Below are 26177 nucleotides of genomic sequence, written 5' to 3' on the forward strand. Positions count from 1 at the left end.
GATGTTGGAGGTGGGGGAAGGGGTTGTCTGTGGAGGACGCTTAACCCCTAACCCTTTGAGGTGAAAGATGCAACGTGAGAGGCCTGGAGACAGTTTCTGGGATTGGTAGCTCTAGCCCCAAACTGAAAAGCAACTTCTCTGTGCAGGATCTCAGGGTCTTAACAAGAATCACAGCATTTCTGTCCAGATATGATGATAAAGAATAATGCTCTCTTTGGTTACACAATCACACACACATATATTTACATACACAATTATATATACACATTTTATAAAAATGTTACCTATCACATTATGTGTAATTTCCCTCCACTAGTCACTTTCTATGGCCGACTGTCCCCCAAACAATTTTCCAAGCATCCAGTGTTTCCGCCGCAAGGCCGCTTTCCAGCTCAGTCTCGGATTAGGTTGATTTCTCAGGCATCCCTGTGTGTTCCCGACGTGCACGTGGAGCGCTGAGCGGGGAGCCCACGTTTTCTCAGGGTTTTCTTTTTCCCGCCGAAGCTCCCCTCCTTTTGGCCCTGAGCCTGAAGATGCAACCGCGGCAGCCTTTCTTGTGGGATGTGCCGAGAGCCTGCGCCTCCAGCTCCGCTCCTCTCCTGCAGCAGAGCACACGGTGCAAGGCGGCGATGCGACACAGGGCAAGCAAGCCGCTTTCTGGTGACAGTGACCCGCCAAGCGACTGGCAGCGCGGGGGCACGGGCTCCGCATCCCCCTTAGGCAATTAGCTGATTGCTCCCGCCCGCGGTCTGAGCGGTGCGCAGGGATTTCACCGCCTGCCCACCTCCACTGCAAACAGAGGCACGTTCTCCGACTTTGATAGCTCCCTGGGTTCCTGTGAAAAACAACCACAGCGTTGCCATAGCGTATTTCTCAAATACCAGCATCAGGGGATCGCAGAATTACAGCAACAAATGTTACAAGCTACTATTTGCAAAGAGACATGCAGGAAAATAATCAAAATAGGGCCATTAAATAATAATCCTCATTAAACCCAAACCACACTAAACACCATCATTCTTAAAAGTGTGCTAAAGGAGGGGGGGGGGGCGACCGAAATGTTTTAAGAGAAGATTAATAATTCGCTCATTAATTTTATTGGATAATTAGACATCATTGGTCTTTCCAGAGTAGCTCATTTTTGAAATTAAAAATGCCTTTTAGGTTTTCTCTGGTACAATGTGCACATCAGGTGTGCAGAGAGCTTTTTAGCGTTCACAAAAATGAATCACGGTATTAGACAATGTGCTATTTTTCTAGGAGAAGGCAGCCTTTCCTCAAACGTCAATCTGCTGCAGAAAGATGCTTCTAATTTAGAAGAAATTAGAGGGAGTGTCTACTCAGCAAACACCTCTGCTAACAGCTTCATTAGTATGTATTTTCACATAATTCAATTAGCCAAAACACATACACACGCTAACAGTGCTGTTCCCTGCTCTGGGAGTGTCAGCAAGACTTTCAGCAGATCTGAAACAAAATTGCATAAATGGCGTGTAAAGCTCTGTGCATACAAAGATACCTTCAGGGTTCTAATAAATTCATGAAACTTTTTAAAGTATGATTTCCTAGCAGGCAATCACTTTTAATTAACAGGATCACCTACAGCAACACATGTCCTTCAAAAACTTACATTATTTTTTCTTTTTGAATTTCAAAGTTTCTGTAGTAAAAGTTGAATAGCTGAGTAGCTTAACCTCAAAAGGATTCCAGGCTTTTATGACAGTTATAAATCACTGTGGTGCCTTCTTTATAAGAAGAAAAGATTCTTAACACAACAGAGAAAGAAGGAAATCTCTTTTTAGTCATAGCTAGAAGCAAGCATTTTCTCCAAAGGTCAAAAAACTTTTCCTCAGTTAAAGAATAATTTTAAGGACATTGCAGCTACTTGTACAAGTAATCTCTTGTAATTTACTTTATGAATTAAACATTCAATTTCCAGGATTGTGGTTTGCCACGGATGGACTCGCCTCTTTCTGGAACTGGTTTTGTAGAGTTTCTCCTGTTTAGTTTTTAGTCAACATGGGCCCTGGGTGAACGCAGGATCTACTTAATGAGCCCTTCTCCTTAAGGAAAATGAGAATCTATACACTCACCAAAGGATTCGGTTGGTTCTCTCGGTTTCTTTCTTAGGCCTTTGTTTGAAAGGCAGGGACATGCTCGTAGCACATGTAGGGCTAATGATAAGGTCGCAGAAATCTGAAAAAGAGGCACTTCTGAAATGAGGGAAGAGGACGAGGCACCGAGAGGAAACCTAGTCACCTTCCTTCCCCTCGTCCTTACGGAACCTGGGCAGTCGTCTGAAGGTCAAGTAGAGAATGAGGATGATGTCTTCTGTCCTCTGCAAAGCTAATAAACTACAGGCAGGGTAGGATTACATTGTCCAAGACACAGAGGTGACCGGTGATGGGGCAGCCTTTGCGGACAGAGGCGCCGGTCCATCCAGGCCCTGCTCTGGAAATACCCCTGGCATCTTCGGCAGCCAGCCACTGTCATTTCTCCCCTGGGTGACTGTGGCAGCCCCCCTGACAGTCCTCCTGCCTGGGACTGCTCCTCTCAAACTCATTCTCCACTGAGGGTTTTTCCTGGTTTGGGGGAGGGGGTAAGAATTAGGTTGGCCACAGACTGTATGAGGTGTTAGGGACACACGATTTTTTTTTCAAAACATAAATGTGATCTCTTGCTTCCGATCTCAATTATCTCAAAAGATTCCCACCATCCTTAAGATAATATCTAACATCCTTAATATGGCACAGAAGCCCTCTATGATTTCGTCCTCTGCTAATATTTCCAGCCTTCACTATTGCTGTCTTTTACCTCTCCGTCTGATTTCTAACCATTATGGGACTATTGGTAGACCCAGCCTTCTTTTTTTTTTTTTTTTTTAAAGATTTTATTCATTTACTTGACAGACAGAGGTCACAAGCAGGCAGAGAGGCAGGCAGAGAGAGAGGAAGGGAAGCAGGCTCCACGTTGAGCAGAGAGCCCGATGCGGGGCTCGATCCCAGGACCCTGAGATCATGACCTGAGCTGAAGGCAGAGGCCTTAACCCACCGAGCCACCCAGGTGCCCCCGTAGACCCAGCCTTCTAACAAAAGTCTGTTTCCTTTTTCGCATTTTCCTCCCCAAGTGCAGCTTTTTAGTCCCAATCTTTGGAAGATCCCTTTCCCCTTTTCTTCAGTTTGAGTCAAAGGTCACCCTAGTAAATACCTTCTCATTCGTCAGGTCCCTACTTACAGATCATGCCTTTACATCCCTTCAGAAGCCTTCTCTGACTCCCCCAAACTTTTGGCCTTCTAGGCAATCTTTTTTTAAAAAAAGATTTTATGAATATATTTGACAGAGACAAGAGATCACAAGGAGGCAGAGAGGCAGGCAGAGAGAGGGGTGGGGGAAGCAGGATCCCTGCTGAGCAGAGAGTCCAATGTGGGGCTCGATCCCAGGACCCTGAGATCATGACCTGAGCCTTTACCTACTGAACCACCCAGGCACCCCCCCTTCTAGGCAATCTTGATGCATTCTCTGCTCATTTCAGTGGCAGCCCATATTTAGTCAGTGAATATTTATTGAGCACTTTGTGTCTGGTGCTGCTACGGGGATACTATGATGAGAAGGTAGCTCTGTGTTCTAAGGGAGCTTCTCTTTTGGTGGAGAAAAATAAACACAAAATAGCTATTCAAATAAGTAAGTAAGTAAACAGGACAATCTGTGATTGCAATAATTGTGGTAGGGAAGAGTGTTCTGTTTTAAGTAGGGGGTTAAAATGAGGTCTCTGTGAGGAGATCATGTTTGAGCTGAGGTAATGAGAGGTAATGAGGTAATGAGAAGCAGCCAACAAAAGAATAACTAATAAAAATTATGCCGTGTGCAAAAGAAGGAAAAATAAGTCCACAGTCTCCAAATTAGGAGCAAGCTCAATGTGTCCAAAGGCAGAAAAAAGCTAGAGTAGCTGTTATGTACTGGCATGTCTTACACTTTCTGTGACGCGCCTTCATCTAGGGTCTGGTGAGCCAACTATTCTAGAACTCCGCAGAAGCCTTTTAGTTTGATGTAGGCTCACGTTTATTTTTGTTTTTGTTTCAAATCCAAAAAATCATTGCCAAGACCAATTTCAAGGTGCTTAATTCCCTACGTTTTCCTCTAAAAGTTATAGGGTTTCAGGGCTTATGATCAAGTTTTTAATTTGTTTTAATCTATAATGTATGATATAAGATAGTGGCCCAATTTCATTCTTTTGTATGTGGATACTGTTTTCCCAACATTATTTTTCGAGGAAACTGTCCTTTCCCCACTGTATATTCATGGCACCTTTGTTGGCAATTAATTGGCCATACGTGCGTGCATTTATTTATGAGCTATCTATTCTGGTCTACTGATGTACGTGTCTGTTTTTATGCTGGAGCCATACTGTTTTGATTCCTATAGCTTTGTGATCTAGTTTAACATCAGGAAGTGTGGTACTCCAGCTTTGCCCTTCTTCCTTAATATTGCTTTAGTTACTGGGCGCCTGGGTGGCTCAGTGGTTAAAGCCTCTGCCTTCAGCTCAGGTCATGATCCCAGGGTCCTGGGATTGAGCCCCACATCGGGCTCTCTGCTCAGCAGGGAGCCTGCTTCCTCCTCTCTCTCTCTGCCTGCCTCTCTGCCTACTTGTGATCTCTGTCTGTCAAATAAATAAATAAAATCTTTAAAGAAAAAAAAACATTGCTTTAGTTACTTAGGGCTTAGGGTCTTTGGTAGTTCCAGCCAAATGTTTGGATTGGTTTTTTTATTTCTGTGAAAAATGTGGTTGAAATTTTGATAAGGTTTACCTTGGATCTGTAGATCTCTTTGGGGAGTATGGACATTTAAAAAATATTAATGCTTCCAATTCATGAACATTTATTTGTTTCCATTTATTTGTTTTCTTCAATTGCTTTCATCAGTAATATTCTTTAAATCAATGTCTTACAGTTTTCATGGTACAAATCATTGACCTCCTGATTACATTTATTCCTAATCATTTTATTAATTTTGAAGCCATTGTAAATGAGATTGTTTTCTTAATTTTGCTTCCTGATAGTTCATTGTTAGTATACAGAAATTCAACTGATTTTTATACATTTTGAATCCTGCAACTTTACTGAATTTATTAGTTCTAACAGTTTTTTTAGTGGAGTCTTAAGGTTTTCTATATATGAAATGTCACCTGCAAACAGAGACAGTTTTACTTCTTCTTTACTGATTTGGATGCCTTTTACTTATTATGGCATAATTGTCCTTGTCTAATTCTGTGTCTAGGACTTCAGCACTATGTTGAATGAAAATGGTGAGAGTGGGCATTTTTGTCTTATTACTTATCTTAGAGGAAAAACTTCCCTTTTTCTTCATTGAGTATGAATCTATCTGTGGGCTTTCATATAGGGCTTTTACTGTGTTGAGGTACATTTTATCTGTATCTAATTTATTGAGTTTTTAGCGTGAAAAGATGTTAATTTTGTCAAGTGCTTTTTCTTTATCTATTGAGACGATCACATGACTTTTGTCCTGCATTTTTTTTAATGTGGTGCATCATGTTGATTGATTTGCATATGTTGAGCGATCCTTGCATCACAAGAATAAATCCTACCTGATCATTATGTATGATTCTTTTAATGTACTGTTGAATTCATTTGCTAGTACTTTTTTGAAGATTTTTGCATCCATGTTCATCAGGGATATTAGCCTGTAGTTTTCTTTTTTTGTAGTGTCCTTGTCTGGCTTTGGTATCAAGGTAATACTGGCCTCATAAAATGAGTTTGGAAGTGTTCCCTCTTCTTTAATTTTTTGGAAGAGTTTGAAAAGGATTGGTATTAATCCTTCTTTATGTGCTTGGTAGACTTCACCAGCAAAGTCATATGGTCCTAGTCTTTGTTGGAAGGTTTTTGGTTAATGATTCAATCTCCTTACTCATAATTGGTCTGTTCAGATTTTTTGTTTCTTCGTGATTCAGTCTTGGTGGGCTTTATGTTTCTAGGAATGTATCCATTTCTGCTAGGTTATCCAATTCATTGGCACATAATTGTTCAGAGTAGTTTTTTAATGATTCTTAGTATTTCTGTGTTATTAGTTATAATGTCTCCTTTTTCAATTCTGTTTTAATTTGTTTTTTCTTTCTTAGTCTGACTAAAGATTTGTTAATTCTTTAAAAAAACTAGCCTTAGTTTTGTTAGTCTTTTCTGTTGTCTTTCTAGTCTCTATTTTATTTATTACTGCTCTGATCTTGTTATTTTCTTCTTTTTACCAACTTCGGGTTAAGTTTGTTCTTTTTTTTTTAGTTCCTTGAAGTATAAAGTTAGGTTGTTTATTTGAGATTTATTTTCCTTAATGTGAGTGATTATCAGTATAATCTTTTCTCCTAGAACTGCTTTTGCTACAGATGATAAGTTTTGGTATGTTGTACTTTCATTTGCATTTTTCTTAAAATATTTTTTAATTTCCCTTTTAATTTCTCCTTTGACCCACTGGTTGTTCAGTAGCATGTTGCTTAATTGTGATATATTTGTGAGTTTTCTAATTTTCCTCTTCTTATTGATTTCTAGTTTCATACCATTGTGGTTGGAAAGATGCTTTATGTGATTTCAATATTAAATTTGTTAAGACTTCTTTTATTACCTAATAGGTGATCTATCCTGGAGAATCTTTTACTTGCACTTGCGAAGAATGTGTATTCTGCTGTAGGAGAGAATGATCTGTAATTATATATTAGATCCAACTGATCTAATAAGTAATTTAAGCTTAATGTTTACTTAATGATTTTCTGGTTGGATGATCTACCCATTGTTGAAAGTGGAGTATTGACTTTCCATATTATTATTATATTGCTGTCTATTTCTCCCTCCAAATCTGTTAATATTTCCATTATATATTTAGGTGCATAAATATTTATAATTGTTGGGTGCAAAAGTATTTAGAATTGTTATATCTTCTTGATGAATTGACCTTATATAATGACTTTTATCATTATATGATGACCTTCTTTTGTATCTTGTTAATTTTTGGCTTAATGTTTTTGTCTGATATAGATAGAAATACCTCTGCTCTCATTTGATTTCCATGTGCATGGAATATTTTTTCCCATCTCTTCACTTTCAATCTATATTAGCCCTTAAAGCTGAAATAAGCCTCTTGTGGGCAGCATGTAGTTGGGACTTGATTTTTTTTTTTCATCCATTCAGCCATTCTGTATCTTTTGACTAGAGAATTTTAATCCATTTACACTTATAGTAATTGTTGATAGGTATGGACTTACCATTATGATTTAGTTCCGTGTTTTCTTACTATTTTATAGTTTCTGTTCCTTTTTTCTTCTCTTGCTCTCTTCCTTTGTGATTGTTTAGTGGTATGCTTTAAGTCCTTTCTCTATCCTTTCTATATCTGCTATGGGTTTTTGTTTTATAGTTACCCTGAGGCTTACATTAAACATTCTTGTAGTTATTACACTTTAAGTTGATAACAATTTAACTTTGAATGCATATAAAATCTCTACATTTTTATACATCGCCAACTTTTTATATTTTTAATGTCACAATTTACAGCCCTTTATAGTGGGTATTCATCTACAAGTTATTGTAGTTGTCCTTATTTTTGATTCTTTTGCTTTTAACCTTTCTAGTAGAGTTGTAAGTGATTTACACACTACCATTACAATTACAATATTACAGCATTCTGAATTTAACTATATATTTACCTTTGCCGGCAAGTTTTATACTTTCATATGTTATCATGTTGTTGATTGACATCTTTTTTAAAAAAAGATTTAAAAAATGTTTTATTTGAGAGAGAGAAAGAGAGCATGCATGAGCAAGGGCAGAGGCAGAGGGAGAGGGAGAGGCAGAGGGAGAGAGAGAAGCAGACTTCCCACTCAGCAGGGAGCCCAATAGGGGATTCAATCCCTGGACCCTGAGATCATGACCTGAGCTGAAGGCAGACACTTAATGGACTGAGCCATCTTGTGCCCCTGATTAGCATCTTTTCATTTCAGCTTGAAGAACTCTCTTTAACGTCTCCTGTAAGACCAGTCTAGAGGTATTGAACTCCTTCAACTTTTGCTTGTCTGAGGGAACTCTTGACCCTTTAACTATAATGTGTCTCAGTTACATCTCTTGGTAAATTGAGGTTCAATTTATTTGGAAATCTCTGATCTTTTAGATCTGGATGTCTGTTTCTTTTCCCAGGTTTGGGAAGTTTTCAGCCATTATTTCTTTCAATGCACTTTCTGCCTCTTTCTCTCTCTCTTCTCCTTGTTGGACACCTATAATCTGTATATCAAGGCAGTGGATGGTGTCCTGTATGTACATTAAGCTATCCTCATTTTTAAAAAAATTATTTTTCTGTTTGTTCCTCTGACTGAGTGATTTCTATTGTCCTGTCTTTGTGTTAGCTAATCCTTTCTTTCACTTGATTTAGTCTTCTGTTGAACCCCTCTATTGAAATTTTTATTTCAGTTATTATATGTGATTTCTGTTTTATAGTTTTTAATATTTTCTATCTCTATGTTGAAATTCTCACCCTGTTCATGCATTGCTTTCCTAGTCTTGGTGAGCATCTATATGACTGCTATTTTGAACTCCATTGAGTAAATAATTTATTTTGTTTTCTTAAGATCAGTTTCTAGGAACTTATCTTGTTCTTTTGTTTGGGACAAACTCCCCTGTTTCTTCATAAAAGAAAATTCTCTGTGTTTGTTTCCTCAAATTAGATAAAATGGACTCCTCTTTCAATCTTGACAGACTGGCCTCAGTTAAGAGATGAACCTCATTAATCAGCCTCACCTGTCCTCCTGGTTGACTCTCAGACAGTTTAGGCTCCCAGAGGACTATGAACTGTCTGCTCCTTCAGCTCCCTGATGCAGGACAGTTGGGAACCAGACCTTCAGGCAGCAGCTGGGGAAGTCAGGGCAGTAGATATATAGTCTGACCCTTGTCAGGGAGAAACCAGGATCTAGGTGTTTTTGCCTACTTACTCTGTATTGAGCCAGAAAGAATATTCGTTGGGAGCTCTTGTGCATCCAAATAGAACTGCCTCTTTGTTTTGTATGGTCTGGGGGAATCATGATTATTGAACCCCATTAGCTCCCAGAGCTAGGTGATTTGGGAGTCAGTCTCTTGGGTGGCAGCCATAACAGTTGAGTGACAGATATGTAGACAACCTCCTTTCAGGGAGAAACTAGAGAGTTGGTTTTACTATAGGAGTGAGCCAGGGGAAAGGGGAGTGACAGACAGTGCTCCCGCCAGCTCTTTCAGTTTCCCAGGAGGATCCCAAATGCAGCTCTCAAATGCAGCCTGATTAGAAGCCAGACCCTTGGGTAGCATCTGGGAAAATATTTAATCAAATCCCTTTCAGGAAGAAACTGAGAGATGGAACTTTTTGCCTATATCCCCACGGCACTGAGCCTGGGTGGGGTGGAGGAATAGTTGCAGAAAGTGCTAGTATGCCCATTTAACAACTTTCTTTGTTCAGTATGATCCTATGGGACTCATGGATGTCCAGCCCCATGGGCTATCAGAGCTAGGTGATTGAAGGCTCATGCCTCCAACAGTTGGAGCACTCAGTGTGTGGACAACCTCCTTCCTGGGAGATGCTGGTGCCTTGGTTTTATTTTTGAAGCCAGCCAGGGGGAGAATGTAGGAAAAGTACCCACCTGCTCTTTCAGGTTCCTGGGAGAACCCCAATTAGCTCCCGCATGCCTGGGAGAACCCCAGTTAGCTCTCACATGCAGGCTGATTAGAAGCTGGATCCTCGGGCAGCAGATGGGAAAGGATGTAGTCAAACTCCTTCCAGGGAGAAACTGGAAGATTGGTAATTTTGTCTGCTTTCTCTGCACTGAACCTGGGTGGATAGACATGGGAAATCCTCCCCCACCCATTTTAAAACTGCTTCTTTGTTTGCTACAGTCCTGTGAAACTCATGAGTACAATTCCCCACTGGCTCTCAGAGCTGGATGATCTGGAGGCTTTGGGTATCAGCCTTAAAATTTGGGACTCTAGTTGTATGGTCCATGCCCTTTACTCCTCGGGAAGAAGATGGGAACTGGGAATTCTGTCCAGGTTGAAAGGCACTGTGACTGAAGTGGGGTTTACGGTGAGAGTGTTTCTTAGCCTTTCCTGCCCATTTTGATGTGGGTATTTTTTTGCAGTTGCCTGATGTGAAAAAGTTACTCAGCTAGTTTCTGGATTTCTTTCAGAGGGGCCTGATTCATGCACATGTGTCTGCTCTTTGCGTCTAAGAGGAAAGAAAACCAGAGTCTCCCACTTGGCTATATTGGAAATGTCACTCACTCAACTTAATTCCTTCCAAAAATTTCTGTCCAGTCGTCTTGACAATGTTTTTGAGTAGTGTATCTTTTAAGTACTGAATGTCATGGCTAACTTCATTGGAAATTACCTTCCACTATGTTTTTACTATATTTCTAGTGCTCTATTCTGCTCTAATTGTGTATCTTCAATCTTGTGCCATTATTCAGTGTTTTTGTTACTGTTTTATATTTGGCAGCATTAGTCACTTTCAATTATTCTTTCTTTGCAGAATTTTCTTGGATATTTATCTATGTTTACTTCTGTTTGTTTGAAAAGGCCTTTATTTTACTCTTATTAGTTTAGCTGAATATACATTTATAGCTTCACAGTTATTTTCCTTCGGCATTGTGGAAGATGATGTTACACTGAGTTTTGGTTTCTATTGCTGCTTTTTTCTTTTCTTTTCTTTCTTTCTTTTTTTCTTTGAAAGAGAGAGAAAGTGGGGAGAGGGACAGAGGGAGAGAGAGAATCTGAAGCAGGCTCCACACCCAGTGTGTGTGGATCCCAGTGTGGGGCTCGATCCCATGACCCTGAGATCATGACCTGAGCTGAAATCCAAGAGTTGGATTCTCAATTGACTGAGCTACCCATGCACCCCCTAACTTTTGTTTTCTTCTTTTAATTTGATGCCTTTAAGCTTATGTATTTATTTGCCTACTTGCTATTTTCATTTGGATATCTCAGAATTAAGCTATTCATTTTCTAGACTTTGCTCATTTCAGAAAGTAGCTCCTATTGATTCTATTTGCTAATATTTTGTTAAAGATTTTTGTATTTCTGTTGTTGAGGGTTATTGGTCTGTAAAATTTTGTTTTTTTATGTCTTTGTTGTATCAAAGTTTCACAAAATGAGCTGGAAAATGTTCTTTCCTCCTTCATTTTCTTTAAACATTTGCATAGAACTTATATGATACGTTTCTTAAATGTTGGATAGGATTTACCAGAAAAACATACTGGGCCTGGAATTTTCTTTATGTGAAGGTTTTAATTATTAATTCAATTTATTTAATTGATATAGAGCTATTTTGAATTGTTTTTTTCTAGTACGAGTTTTGGTAATTCTTAACTTTCAAGGAATTTGTGCATTTCATTTAAGTTGTATAAATTACTGGCACAAAATTGTTTATAATAACCTCTTATTGTCTATTTAACATCTGTATTATTTGTGTCTTCTGTTTTGTCATTAAGTCTAGTTAGAGTTTCATAAATTTTATTGGTTTATTGATTTCCTTTGTTTTTTGGCTGTTCTATGTTACTGATTTTCACACTTACTTTTATTTCCTCTTTTTACTTACTTTGGTTTTGATTTGTTCTTTTTGTCCCCTAACTTCCCATAGTGGATGGTTAGAGAATTCATTTTAGACTGCCCTTTATTTCCGATATATGCCTGTGTTACTGTATGTTTCTCTCTATGCATTGCTTTAGTCACATCCTGCAAATTTGGATATGTTGCATTACCATTTTCATTTATTTCAAAATATTTTCTAATTTTCCTTGTGACTTTTTTTGACCCATCAGTGTGTAGATGTATGCTATTTAATTTCCAAATATTTTGAACATTTTCCAGATACCTCTTTGCTATTGATTTCTAACTTGATTCCATTGTGGCAAGAGAGCATATTATGTTACAAAAATCCTTTTAAAATTATTAAAATGTATTTTATGACCCAGCACGTGGTCTAACTGAGTCAATGTCAACATATACCAGAAAAGAATTTGTCTTTTGTTGCTACTGGTAAGCATTCTATAAATGTCAATTAGGTCTATTTATTGGTTTGTTGTTTAAGTTATCTATGTTTATTGATTTTCTATCATGTATTCTATAAATCCCTGGAAGAGGAGTGTTAAAATCTTCACCTTATAGATGTGGATTTGTCTCTTTTTCCTTTCAGTCCTGTCAGCTTTTGTTTTATGAAAGTTCATCAGTTGGATGGAATGCACATATATTTAAGATATTTATGTGTTCTTATTGAATACATAAGAATGCATAAGATAGTTTTTATTATAAAATGACAGTTTCTCAGGAATAACTTAATATTTTGTGCATATAAATATAGCTACTTTGTTTTTATTCTGATTATGCTAGGTATATATTTTCTATCCTTTTAATTTTTACCTATTCGTATTTTATTTCTAAGGTATATTTCTAATAAACAGCATACACTTTGGTCCTGATTTTTCTTTCTTTCTTTCTTTTTTTTTTTAAAGATTTTATTTATTTATTTGCCAGAGAGAGAGAGAGAGAGCACAGGCAGACAGAGTGGCAGGCAGAGGCAGAGGGAGAAGAGGGAGAGGCAGGCTTCCTGCCAAGCAAGGAGCCTGATGTGGGGCTTGATCCCAGGAAGCTGGGATCATGACCTGAGCTGAAGGCAGCTGCCTAACCCACTGAGCCACCCAGGTGTCCCTTTCTTTTTCTTTTCCCCCCCTTCCTTATTCTTTCTTTCTTTCTTCCTTCCTTCCTTCTTTCCTTCCTTTCACCCTTCCTTCTTCCTCCCTCCCTCCCTCCTTTCTTTCCTTACTTTTTTGAAGCAGACTGCCACATGCAGCACCTCATTTAGATGTGTTTGGAGACTTGGAAGCTTGACTGCCCTATGTTTTCCTACAAGTGGACCTTAAAGTTTTGTTTGGAGGTCCTAGCAGGGGAGCCAGCTACTCGTATACCCTTGAATGAAGAATGGTCCTCCTCTGTCAGGGCAGGACGGTCATCCTCTCTAACTAAGCTTGCAGATTTGGGAGGAAGTCTCATGGAGTGGTGAGAGAAGAAATGGACACCTGCCTAGCCAGCCAGATGAGCCAGATTCATCCTGGAAATCAATGGGGGTGACAGCTCTCATAGCCAGCTTGCCCTCATATCTGTGATTTTTAAAATTCAGACTGACAATCTCTGCATTTTAATCAGAATATGTAGATTATTTGCATCTAATGTAATCACTGATATAGTTGTGTTCTAATATATCAGCTTGCCATTTGTTTCTCTTTTGTCAATTTAGCTCTCTTTCTTATTTCCTTTTTTCTTGCTTTCTTTTCAAGGATGATCAGTTTTGAGTAAATGTTCTATTTTTATCTCCAGGATTTGCTCATTAGCTACAGCTCTTCATTTTATTTGTTTTTGGTGATTTTTTTAGGGGTTGCTTAATGTATTTTAACTTGTCACAGTCAACCTTCAAATAATATCTCCTCAATAATATCTTTCCACTTCATGCATAATGTAAAAACCTTATAACAATGTACTTCCATTTCATCCTTCTTAGGTTTGTACTACTTTTGACTTATGTTTTATTTCTACATATGTTTTAAGTCCACAATACAGTTTTATTTTTGTTATAAGCAATTATGTTCTAAAGAAATTAAAATATGAAAAAATATATTTTATAAGAATCCACATACTTATCATTTTCAGTGCTCTTTCTTCTTTCATTCTGAAATACTTCATGTTGAGAAGTCTTTATTTCACTTTAATTTCTGATGGTTATTTTCATTGGATATAGAATTCTAGGTTGACAGGTTTTTTTTCTTTCTACACTTTTAAGATGTCATTGCATTGTCTTCTAGCTTTCATTGTTTTTGTAATAAAGTAGGTAGCCATTTTTACCTTTGGCCCTTCATTTATGATGTATCTTTTTGCACTGAATTTTTTTAAAAGATCTTTTTCTTTTCCACCAGTTTTTAGCTATTTGATTGTGTTATGCCTTGATATGATTTTCTTTTTTGTTTATCTTGCTTGAGGTTTGTTGAGATTCTCAGATCAGTGGATTTATTGCTTTCACCACATTTGAACATACCTGATCATCATTTCTTCAAATATTTTTATGGCCTTCTTTGGCACTTCAGTAACACATGTGTTATCTGCTTGATATAGTGTCACAGTCACTGAAAGTGTGTTTATTATTTTTTGTCATTTTATTCCCATTTAAATTTTGTATAGTTTATATTGCTTTGTCCTCAAGTTCACTGACTTCATGCATTGATTTGAATAGAGTGATTGTGCAAATTATCAAGGATTCTCTGGCTGAAGCAAATGAAAACATTAAGCTTATAGACAAACATTGAGAGAAAAGATAATGGTGGGAAATAGTGGAAATGTACATAATGGGCAGAGTTACCAGATTACCCTTCAATACTGTAAATTCAGAGCATCATACTTCAATTAATAGGCAACACCTGTATATTAAGGTGACATGCTGACAAAAATAATGCTGTTATAATGGCTATTTTCTTGGTAGAAAAAAACATGAATTGTGATCTGCTTCTTTCCGAAGAGTTTAAGACAATGATGCCTTTTTGATGGTCACTGACGTATGCAAATTGCATTAGGAAAAATTACTGTTATTTCTCTTTAGTTCCTTTTGAGGTCTGCTTTAGACTGGATCACTAGAAGAGTAATAACAGAAATAAATCAAACACCCATAATTGGAAAACTCTGACAATAGCAAAAATGTCTGTGTTCAAGTTTACTTTTGTTCTCTTTGTGAAGGATTCATCATTCATAGAAGTACCCATCCTCTCAACTAATTTCAAATGGTGTTTATCTATTCATTAAAAGCATTACTTAAATTACTTCTACTTGACAATTTCCCTTAGAGCAAACACCAAGATATAATTTGTTAAAAATATCCTTCCATGAAAACTTTTCACTAGGTCATACTGGCCTGCCTGTCTCCCTTGTTAGACCACATACCGGTGCTTTGCTGTGCTTAAGGTCTAACAAAAGTGATTTGAATCTGAATTATAGCACAGTTTGTCTCTGAATGCTGCCACCTCCCTGACAAAACTCCATTCTTCTGAAGGGGAGAGCTGGATTCTGAAAGCTTACCAAGGACTTTCAGAGTTTTGTTTTATTTGCTGTTTCTAGAAATTTCAGAAAAGTAGGAGTCTCAGGGTCTCCTATCTCAACAGAGGCCATTCTCTGTTCCCCATTTTTCCCCTGCCACAGTCATCTTACTGAATGTCATGACCATCCAGCAGGACTCACCTGCTGTGTTGCTAATGGGCAAGTTTTTCAGAACTTGGCAGCTGCGAATTTCAAAGAGCTCTGGGAAAGAGAGATTTATCTAACTTTTCAAACTACTTAACAACTAAGATACCAAGTTTGCCAATAGATACCTGAAGATCCAAAGGTGTTCTAGTTACCAGAAACATTTGGTCAAGATATTGGAAAGGAAAAAAAAAAGAGTAGAAAGAGAACTCAATGAAAATATTAGACATTGGTCTCTCTTTTAAACTCCTAAGAAATCACTGAGGATCATTTTCTAAATGTAGCTGCTTGTGTTCAAGGTCACATGACTTGTATGTCTGGCAACTGTACCTATGTTCTTAGATCACTTAATTTAGTTCTGTAAGAGCTGTCAAATTGTACTAAAATTGAATGTAGAGCTCTCTATGGGCTAATACTATTTTAAACAGTATTGCATTATTGTGTGTAGATGGCGAATTATATCACCTATAAGGAGGGTGACAAGTTATTTACTGCTACATAACAAACCCTTCCAAAAGGTAATGGCTTAAGGCATTTATTTATTATTTCTAATGATTCTCCAGTTTAACAAGGTGGTTCTTCTGCTCTACAAGGTCTTGTCTGGGAATCATTCATGTGCTTACATGCTTTAGGGCCTGGACTTCTTTACAGCATGGCTACGGACTTTCAAGAGAGCAAAAACAGCAGCTGCCAAGCTTAAGCTAGGCCCGTCGGTGGCATTGCTTCCACTGGATTCCACTGGTTAAAGAAAAGCAAGAGATCAGCCCAGGATCCAAGAGGAAGGGAAATAGATTCACCTCTCAATAGAAGCAGCATATGAATAGACTGTGGAGGGGAGACTTAGAGACTATCTATCATACACACATCTCAGGAACCATCTTGGTTCAGTTGGGATCGTTCTGGTTTATGCCCATTGTTCTGCAGTAGTTAATAGCATTCCCTTTTACTCTCAAAGTCATCTTGGTTTGGATGATAGATATATGGTTACATTATCCACAAGATACCTTTTAGAACGAAAATGCTGTAATACAAATTCCAAGTAGTCAGACTGTTCAGCCATAGAGTGAATTGTGAGGGCTAGGTTTCACTCTTGGCTTAATATTTAGCAAGGATTTTCCTCAATTAAGGGCAATGATGGTTTATCAAGTCAGTCTTTGTCTTTCTGGGCCAACTAGTTAAAATATGGCGTTTGTGAAGAGGACTTTGAATCTGTGAGGGCCAGAGAATATAATGAACATGACTTCTCTATCTCTCTGAGGTATTGTAGGTCATTTATATTGGAAATCTCCTAGTAGAGAAAGTGGAAACAGCAGAACTTGGATATAATGTACTTTGTGATTGCCTGTGTTTTAGTTATGCCTTGTTCTAATCACCTGCAACACAACTAAAAGTTAAAGTTTTTTAGGATATTCCCTAGGCAGGGCACATGCAAAACCATGAGGTAGATCAAGCATGTTTTAGCATTCTAGGCTCTCCACATCCGCTCTTGGTATCTTCTGGGCCCTTTGGACGTCTTCCTGTTCACAGTGCTCTCCTCTGTCATGATGTGCTCATCATGGGTGTCAGTCCAGAGAACACCCAGGCAGGGCCCTCTTCCCAGGCTTTTGACCTTGCCTCATCCTTTCCCAATAAATGGCAACATTTGCTCATCATGTCTATCATCCTAACTTCAGAATTGCTGAACAACTCAATACTAAGATGGATATGGCTAGAATTATATTCTATCTCCTAGGAAAATTAATCACATATTGACAATGGGCTTCTGCTGATTAGGCCCAATATTCTTCATTATACTTTAATTTAATGCAAAATATCTCAGTGTTGATCAACACCTTCTTAAAACTCTCTCCTCTCTAGAATTCTGTCAGTACTCAGGTCCCCCTCTTATCCATGAGTGTTCTCTGTGTCTCTCTACCTTTCTCCTTGTTTCTCTCTGGCACACCTATCCACTCACTATTGTACATCTGCTTCCCATTCCCTGTAGTACCCCTGTACATTCTAGTCCTGCCCGAAAACCTTTAGTGAGAGGTGATATCCCACCTGTAGGAAGGGTCTGTAATTTATCTTATTATGCTATCCCAGATAGCGCTGTTAAGCCATATATTTAATATCCCCTTAGGTTTATATTGTAAATAAATTTGGTCTGTAGAGAAGTCCCCGTCTGCAAGATGTTGGTAGCTGGTACAGGAAGAGAGGTGTAGAAACTGAAAGGAAGGATGCCTGTGACTGGCGCTTCTTTGGGCTCTGGAGATTGTCCTCTGTCACCTTGAGGGTCTCTCTTGCCTGCCATTACAACTAAGGAACTTAATGACAGTTATGTATATGTACATACAAAAACAATGAAACAAATGATCACTAACTATCTGGAATGAAGAATTCAAAATGAGATTCTTAACTTAAGGGGTGTGGTAGATTATATTATTCATTCCTAATTATTTGGGGTATGTTATAGGCAGGACATATTCTCTATCACCATGGACTTTGTGTTTAGCTAAATGAGTCACTTTGGCCTGTGGATCTGATCTACACTGGGTCCAAGGAAGCTTCAGATGTGCTTGTATGGTTTGATTCTATAGCCCGTTTGATCTTCCGCCTTTCACTGTGAGGAGAACTTGCTCTAGACCCATGCTGGGTCCCATAGAGAAAAGACATTTAGAACCAGGCAGCTCCCAGTGGCAGAACTCAACAGAATTGTATCTAACCCATGGCGCTCAAGCAACGTAAGCAAGATATTAATGTGTATTGTTACAAGCAATTTGTGTAATTGTTGCAACAACAAAAGTGGATCAATACAGGAATTGGTACCAAGAGTGGGATTCTTCCTTAACAAAACCTTCAAATATGTGGTATTGTTTCAGTAACTAAGGAAGCGATAATAAGAAGCTGGAAAAATCAGTAACCTATGCTATATATTGGTGAAACAGTTGGTAAAACTGTTATAGGTAGAAAATGTACCTACTGAATTTGTGTGAATGGGCCTTGAAACAGATTGTTGGTAGCATGGATTGGTTATCATCGGTTACATATGATAGGAGACTATAAGAAAACTGAGCAAGGAAAAGAAATGGCTTGTTTGCAATGAGAAAGGGAAAATGAGTATTCATGAATTCTGGGATTTGCTGATTTGATATATGCTACTCTTTTCCATGTCCTTTCAATAAAAAGTTCTCATTTTAATACATAACCTGAGGATGAGGGCTAAATGAGGAGTGTTACCATTAACACACAGACTGGGAATAATAACACATTTAGAACATGGCTTACACACCTTTCATTCAGGTGTCTGTTTAAATTAATAGTGTCTCCTCAAGTAGTTTATTTCAGTTGGACAGAATAACTGAGAGCAAAAAGAAGGGTATGGTTGTACCAAATTCTGATAAACTTTAGGTACTTGTAATGAAAAGAGAAAGATACATAGGGGTGCACAATTTGAAAGGAACAGTGGTATGGTTTTGGCATAGGAAGTTGACTGCAATCAAACAGATGAAAGGCATACAAACAGAATCCTGTAACATTTAATATAACCCCTTCTTACCAAAAATGCTTTAACATGGGTTCAGAAAACCTGTGACCGAGATTTTAAAAATAACCTTAGTTTATAGAGATAGGAAGTAGGCTTAGGAAATTGCTTGACCACCAGGAGAGCATATCTTCTGATGCCTTACTCAAATATGGTCAAGGATGATGATGGAAGAGAACAGAACTCCTAGAAAGTTAAGGCAAGACATGTGAATAATAATAAACTGGCACAGTACTCCCAGGGAGTGGAAGTGAGGCATAATCCAGGCGCCTCTCATTCCTTCCCTCTCTAAACAGAAGTATTTATTGGAGTTATCCTGTTCCTGTCTGACCATAGTATGTGGAATGTGGTGAAGGGGAACAATATGTTTTTTTAAGTTCATATGTCTCTGGATCAACAAGAACTGGAACTGGACCTGATGGAAATGATGAGATCCTCATCTTTAAGCCTGAAGACTTGATTGAATAACACTTTGGTCTCAGGAAGAAAGCAAATATTCGTGATCAAGAGGTTGATCTTGGTAGATAGTCCTATTTGTCTACAATTACTCTTTCTGTCACTTCCCTTGCAATGCTTTCCTCTGGTTGGAATGTACTGTTCCACCCTATTGACTTCCGGCTTGGCATGAGATTTACCTTGGTCGGGGGATGGGAGGAACACATGAGCGTGATATATGCCACATCCTGACAGGAGCTTTAAACGTGCTTGCATGGGTTGGCTCTGTCTGTACCAACCCTTGATGTTCTAGTCTCATGCTCTGCGTAATGGATGCTACTTCTTCTGTGACTGCAGTGGGTTGACACGTGGAGCCAGACTGAGCCCAGAGGAAGTCAGAAAACCTTGGAGATGCTTAGCATGGACACAGCCCTACCTTAGACCTCTGTGAGCAAAAAGTGATGATTCTTGGAAAACACTGAGGTTTGGGCATTGTTTGTTGCTATGGCAAAAGCCAACCACTATAAAGGATTACAAAATCAGAGAAGAAATCATACATGAGACAGAAAAAGAAAATATCATGCAAGAAACCAACATCTTATTGAACTCTAACATTTATTACATATAATTGTTGAACTGCCAAAGGAAGCAAACAAGGAAATCAAAATAAATGAGAATTTCTTTGATTTTATATCTGAAACACAGATTTAATTGAAGAACTGGAGAAAACATCTTTGAATGTTAGGCACTGATTTAAAAGACTGTCAAGGGGCAGCCTATTATAATGGAACTAACATGGTTGGTTAGAAAAAGGCATACAAGCCAGTATTTCTGAAAATCCAGATGTATTCTTTGTGTCATGTTGCATGCATAGTTTCAATTTGTTACTAGGAGACATGACATCGACTGATAAGGATGACCTTCTTTGGGATACTTCAGAGATTATGTATTATATTTTCTAAATCTGTCTAAAGATGAGCCATCTTGATAGAAAAAAATATAATTTGACCTTAGATCTACTGTCAGACTCACAAAAGGAATGCTAACTAAATGCTGTTAAAGTAATTAGGTTTAATTTAGAGAAGACACGCAATTCACTAGAAGACTTAAGCAAAACAATAGAAGTCCTCAAATAAAAAACAAATTGTAGACTCTGATGGAAAATGAAATTAATTTTGAATTTGTACTGTGCATGGTTACTTGGTATAAATTTTAAATTTCTATTACTATTAGAAAGGATTACAAAACAGTCAAATAGATCTAAGTTTGCTTATTTCATTTTTCAAATGGCTAAAACTGTCTTTCTTAATTATAGAGGAACTATCTTTCCCTTACTGGAAGAAGCTACCTGAGTTAGGTACAACAAAAGTGACATTCTAATAAAAAGAGAAGAAGATTGAAACAAGAAAAAGAAAAACTTGCATGACTAAGGAAAAGAAAGAGACGTCGTTACAATTCAAAATGGATCTTAAGCAATATATTGCCATAGTTTTGTTTTTTAAGTATCCAAATGTTGAAACATTTGAAAAGATGTAAGAAATACTTGAACACTCTAGATACTGCTGTAAGAAATGATGAAACCTGCAGTGTGAATGGTAACAATTTATATGATGAATTTAAAGACATTTTATATCTTTTCTGCAATAATTTGCATATATGACACCATCATAATGTTTATACATGATACGTAAAATTCATGGGGCATTTCTGAATCTAAGTATTATTTTAAGCATTTTTTACTGGCAAGTCCATTTACTACCACAGAGTTTTTCCATAATGAGATTAATTTTAAAAAATTAAGGGGCTCCTAGGTGCCACAGTGGGTTAAGGGACTGACTCTTGATTTCAGCTCCGGTCATGACCTCAGCATTGGGAGATGGAGCCCCCGTGGGCCTCTGTGCTGGACATGGAGCCTGCTTAAGATTCTTTCTCTCCCTCTCCTTCTACCTTCCTCATCCCTAAAAAAAAAAAAATTGAAGAATGACGATGGCTCAGGAAAGGTTGTCGAATATGGTATTACTAAAAATAGAACACAGATTATGTGACAGTCTTGATTACAGCACCCTAATTGGTGATTTTGCTGAAACGAAGGTAAGAAAAATAAATTTTATGGATGCATATAAGTAATATACTCAATATATATATACTTACTAGTAACCCACCATTGGATGAGTAAGTAAAAAGACTGGAACAGGTTTTGAGATAAATTCACCTTTATTTAAGTATTCAGATAAATCTTCCCCCCCAAATAATTGGGGGGGGCAGATTTATTTGAATGCCATATCTTAGAATGCTGTATCTTTATTCCTTAACTTTATTTAAATGATGTTTCCTTGAGGAAGATTATTCTGGAATTCATCTGGTATTTGAAGCCAGGTTTGTGTTGTGTGTGTGTTGTTGTTTTTTTTTTTTTTGTCTGTTTTTTGTTTTTTGTTTTTTTTTTTGCTGGTGTTTGAGGATCTCGAAAAACTTGGTTACCATTTCAGCCACCTTCCTCCTTTGATTACAATCACTTTGATCTGTGTCACCGTCATTGCACTAAATGTCCAACATCCCAACATACCTACAGGAGCCATGGGGCTATGTCAGGGCTGGTGGACTCATTAAAGCAAATCAAGAGCATTCCTTCACCACAGTTGCCCACAGACCGGGCTCTGATGGAGGCTAATGGGTGTGAAATGAAAAAAGGGTTTATATTCAAACAAATTAGGGAAATTCTGCTTAAGACCACCAGATGCATGTATTTTTCTATGCCTCAGGATTTCTCAGAGCATTTAGTACGTTGATGTGCACTGCAATCTTTGCAAAGGATTATTCAAAATATCTAGCTGACCAATGTCCTCTGGAACACACTTTTGAGGAACAATTCTCTGCAGTAACACTTCACGTTTCATGGTCTCTACCTCTCCACCAAATCCGGTTGTTTGCAAAAATCGGAGGCCTAAATATTAAGGCGGCACCTGGATGAGAAAGGGGAGGAGAGGAAATCACTGAGCCCTGCTGTCTGTCCGTCATCTTCTGAAATGCCAGGGCATGAATGGCTCCCCTGCCCTCACAGCTTTCTTTTTTCCTCCAAGAACAAGAAGCAGGGCTCGTCGAACAAACAAAACTGCTTGTGCACTGACGCAGGCACGGGGGTTCTGAGTTGCTCTGAGGCTCGTGCCTGAATTAAAGGAGAGGGGCCACATAGGAGGAAATAAAACGGTCTGCTCAGAGATCAAATGCACCATTTGTATAGAACCTTATTCAAAATGGATACAAATGCATCAATTCTTCAGAATTATAGGTGAATCAAAGGAAAATTACATCCAAGGAGATAAAGCAGCAGCTAGCAGTCGGACCACGTACGGTGCAGAGATGCAACTTTGAAGCTTCTGGCCTAGCGTGCCAAAGAGCCAGATGTGACAGGTGGAATCATAGCAGCTCTAGCTCAGCATCTGGAGTGTGTAAATCTGTCCCACAGAAAATTAAGAGGTGCACAAGAAGGTGGTGAGAATGACCAGTTGAAAATATCTTTTTGAAAGAAAAATCACTTTGAAGAACATAGCGCATTTTAAAAAATGAAAATTCTATCTAGACTCAAATTGCTCTACATAGCAGTGGTGGTGTGAAAGGATCATATATAGGATTCTTCAACCTCCCCAATCGCAGAGCCCCCAAGGTCTTGTTCTTTTCTGGCAGAGGGAGAAAGAGGAAGAAGGAGAGAGGGAGAGAGAGAACAAGTGGCAGAGAGAGAAAGAACAAGGTAACGTTGTGTCATTGCGCAGATAGGAAGAAAAGAAGATGCTGGGTGACTGAGCTCATTATTCCTGATTGGGACCCTGATTCAGTCACTCCACAGGTGTGGATGTATTCCCCAAGGCTTCCTTCTACAGATCAGAGAACTGGGGTCATTTTTATCACCAAAAAGAGAGGCAATATATAAAACAGGTGCCGCAGATATGAACGAAGTTGTAAAGACGATATGCAGCATCACTAATAAGCGTTTATGTAGATCAGAGAATCTTCTGGCTTGACGGGACTTCGGGGATTACCTAGTCGACCCACTCGCACTGTAGAAGCTGCAACGGGGGAACGGCAGAGAAAGGGACTTGTGTGAGGAAGGCCCTGTGGGTGACAGAAGCCGGGTGGGTGTCGGGGGCCCAAGTCCCAGTTCAACATTTTCTCTCTCTTTATCGTGCTTCCTGCCTTGCGGGATGGTCTCAGAGGCTTTCCAAGCATGTCGCTCTTCAACAACACCACACAATCAGAACTGATGTGAATATAGGCACCGGGGGTCTCCTGGTCCAAGAAGTATTCCTTTCTGTGAGCAGCAACTGTCTATATCTTTGCCAAGAAAGAAAGATGAACAACGGGATTAAAGCAAAATTCTGGGGGAGGGTTTGGTTCATTATGAGGTAGTGCTCTCTTAGGGGCGTTCTTCTGGGACTTGACACTCATCTTCTGGACATCGGCAATCGTGAGGTAGATTCCAGGCATGAACAATGAGTCACCAACTAACTTGATAACATACGTTGTCATCATCTCCCTTGAATTTAGTGAAGATGGTGGGTGGGTGGGGGAAGATGGGCCCTCCGGCCTATGAATGACCGTCTCAGCCTATGATCTCTTCTGATTCAGTTCTGTTCTGGGAACCCACTGCTGATACCCTTCACGCTTTCTTGCAGCCAAGATGATCTTTTGATCTTCAGCACCGACCGGTGAGGGAGGCCAAGGGTTATCATGCCCATTTGCAGATAAGGAAACACAGATTCTAAGCAGTTCAGTGCCTTGCCCGGCAGTGGGAGGCAGACTCAGGTCACCTGTCTCCCAAATTGGTGCGTCGCCCACCCTCCAAGCTGCTCCTGGGACCACTTGTGTGATGGAGGGTTTCTGGGGAGTGGTGGGGGGCGCTTTCCCCTGGGGAGCCCACTGTGGTTAGGGCTGGGGTAGGAAACTGTGCCCTGCTTCTGGAGATCCATCTCAGGTTAGAGAAATGACAGAAAAGGTGAGCAGCGATGGGGTGGTGACAAATTGATGGAGGGCTCTTGAAGACAGCTGAGATTGAGACCAAGGTGTGACAGGCAGTCAGGACCGCTATAGGGGTCTTGACAGTGTGATGGACGCAGTGGCCCCTGAGGAAGATGCTTCTCTCGGATAAAAGCTCTCACAGCAAGCATGATAGCATCAGCATCCTTCCTGGGCCTCATCTCTGGGCTTTCCAAATGCTGCCTGTCACTGTGAGAAAGATAAAAAGCCTTCTCGGTTGGAATCTGGCCAGCTAATCTCAGAGCTCCAGTTCAAGGAGCAGGCCAGATGTGTCCTAGTAAGGAAACACTGCATGTTTGGACAAAGGCTTGTTCAGGTATAAAATATAGCTCTGGCGTCGGTGACAATTCTTACCACATGTGTAGGAAGAGAGGCTCACAAACTGGTTAACATTGGTGGTGCTTTTTCTTCCTCTGGGAACAATGTGGTCTCCCTGCTCTGCACATCCTGGGAAGCTTGAGCCCAGTCCTCCAAGCATCTGGGGATTAGCGTATTTTTATTTGGGATCAGCATCCATTTCTTAATTCCTAGTTAAACCTTATTAACTTGAAGATGCATTTGGGCTTCCTTGATGTTATCTTATGCAGCATGTAGTCCTAAGGACAAAGCACTGATTTTGGGACCAGCTAGTCCCATTTCTGTCTCTGTGACCGCTTAAGATTCCCCAGCTGTAAGATCATCTCAGCAAAATGTTCATAAGACAGTGAGTGTTCAATCAATTCATGTTTTTAGCTGAAGGTGTATGTAAGAATCAATGTGGGTTTTTTTTTTTTTTCCAAAATGTAACAAGCTCATGCTTTTCCTGTTTGTCCACAGGTATGGAGAGGAGAGTGTCTGGGGGAGACTGGGCACGTTCTGTATGGTGAAGATACCTGAGGTAATTTGATGAACAGCTCTGGCTAAGAACCATCCCCCAAATATTGCTGCTCTTGCTTAATGTTGTTTGTGAACAATGGAGCCTAAGGACCTAGGACCTTAATTGTCAGCATACAAACAATTACTGTGTAACATCATGTGGCTGAGAAATTCATTCCAGTAGATTCTCTACTTGAAAATGATTTAATATTTAGTTTCCTATAACCATTAAAAAAAAAAAAAAGACAAACTTCATTTCTATCCCATTTTGTTCCAAAAAGGATTTGAGAGGGTTTTTGTAAAACAACTTTTCCACATAAGATGGACTTTCATTCAGACTGACCTTTGTACCTAATTAGTTTGAATTAAGGAAGTTTGTCCATTTTTGGGTATTAATGTTTCTCCCGGAGTTCATTTCTCTGAACATGCTCCCCATCTTCTTTTAATTTCCCTCCAAGGACAGATATGGCATGGTGAATTGTAATGTGTCTGGGGATCGCCTTAACAGAGAAACAGAAACCTCCAGATTTCAGGGGCTGTGTCAGATTCTATCAAAAGGATTTGGCTAAGCAGTCAGAGAGTAAGGCAGTGGAAGGCGGCAAACGGGAATACAAATGAGCTCATTATCATGTCAATTTCCCATCATCAATGACTGTTCCATTTTCACAGGTGCCGTAGACCCACCAAATGTTCACGTTTTCCTCCTCAGCAGTAGAATGCATTGCCAGGTAAAGCCATTAACCCACAACCTCATTTACCTTCCTTTCCTGAAATATCACTTTAGAAGGGAAGAAGAGAAAGATTTACCATTTATTGAGCACCCGATATTCTAGGAGTTCTTTTAGTTTCAAACATTATAAGGAAGTTAAGGAGCTATTCGAGAAGAAGTAATACAATGGAACGGACCAAATTAAAGTCACAAAATAACACTCAGGACTCCGTGGAGTGTGATAATTCCCACTCCCTCTTGACCAGCATGACCACGAATTCCCTCATCGGACAAGACATGCCCCCATCTCAGACTATTTATTTTATTTGGTTCTGTGGTCGAGTCA

The sequence above is a fragment of the Meles meles genome, chromosome 17, assembly GCF_922984935.1.
Source record: "Meles meles chromosome 17, mMelMel3.1 paternal haplotype, whole genome shotgun sequence".
NCBI lineage: Eukaryota > Metazoa > Chordata > Mammalia > Carnivora > Mustelidae > Meles > Meles meles.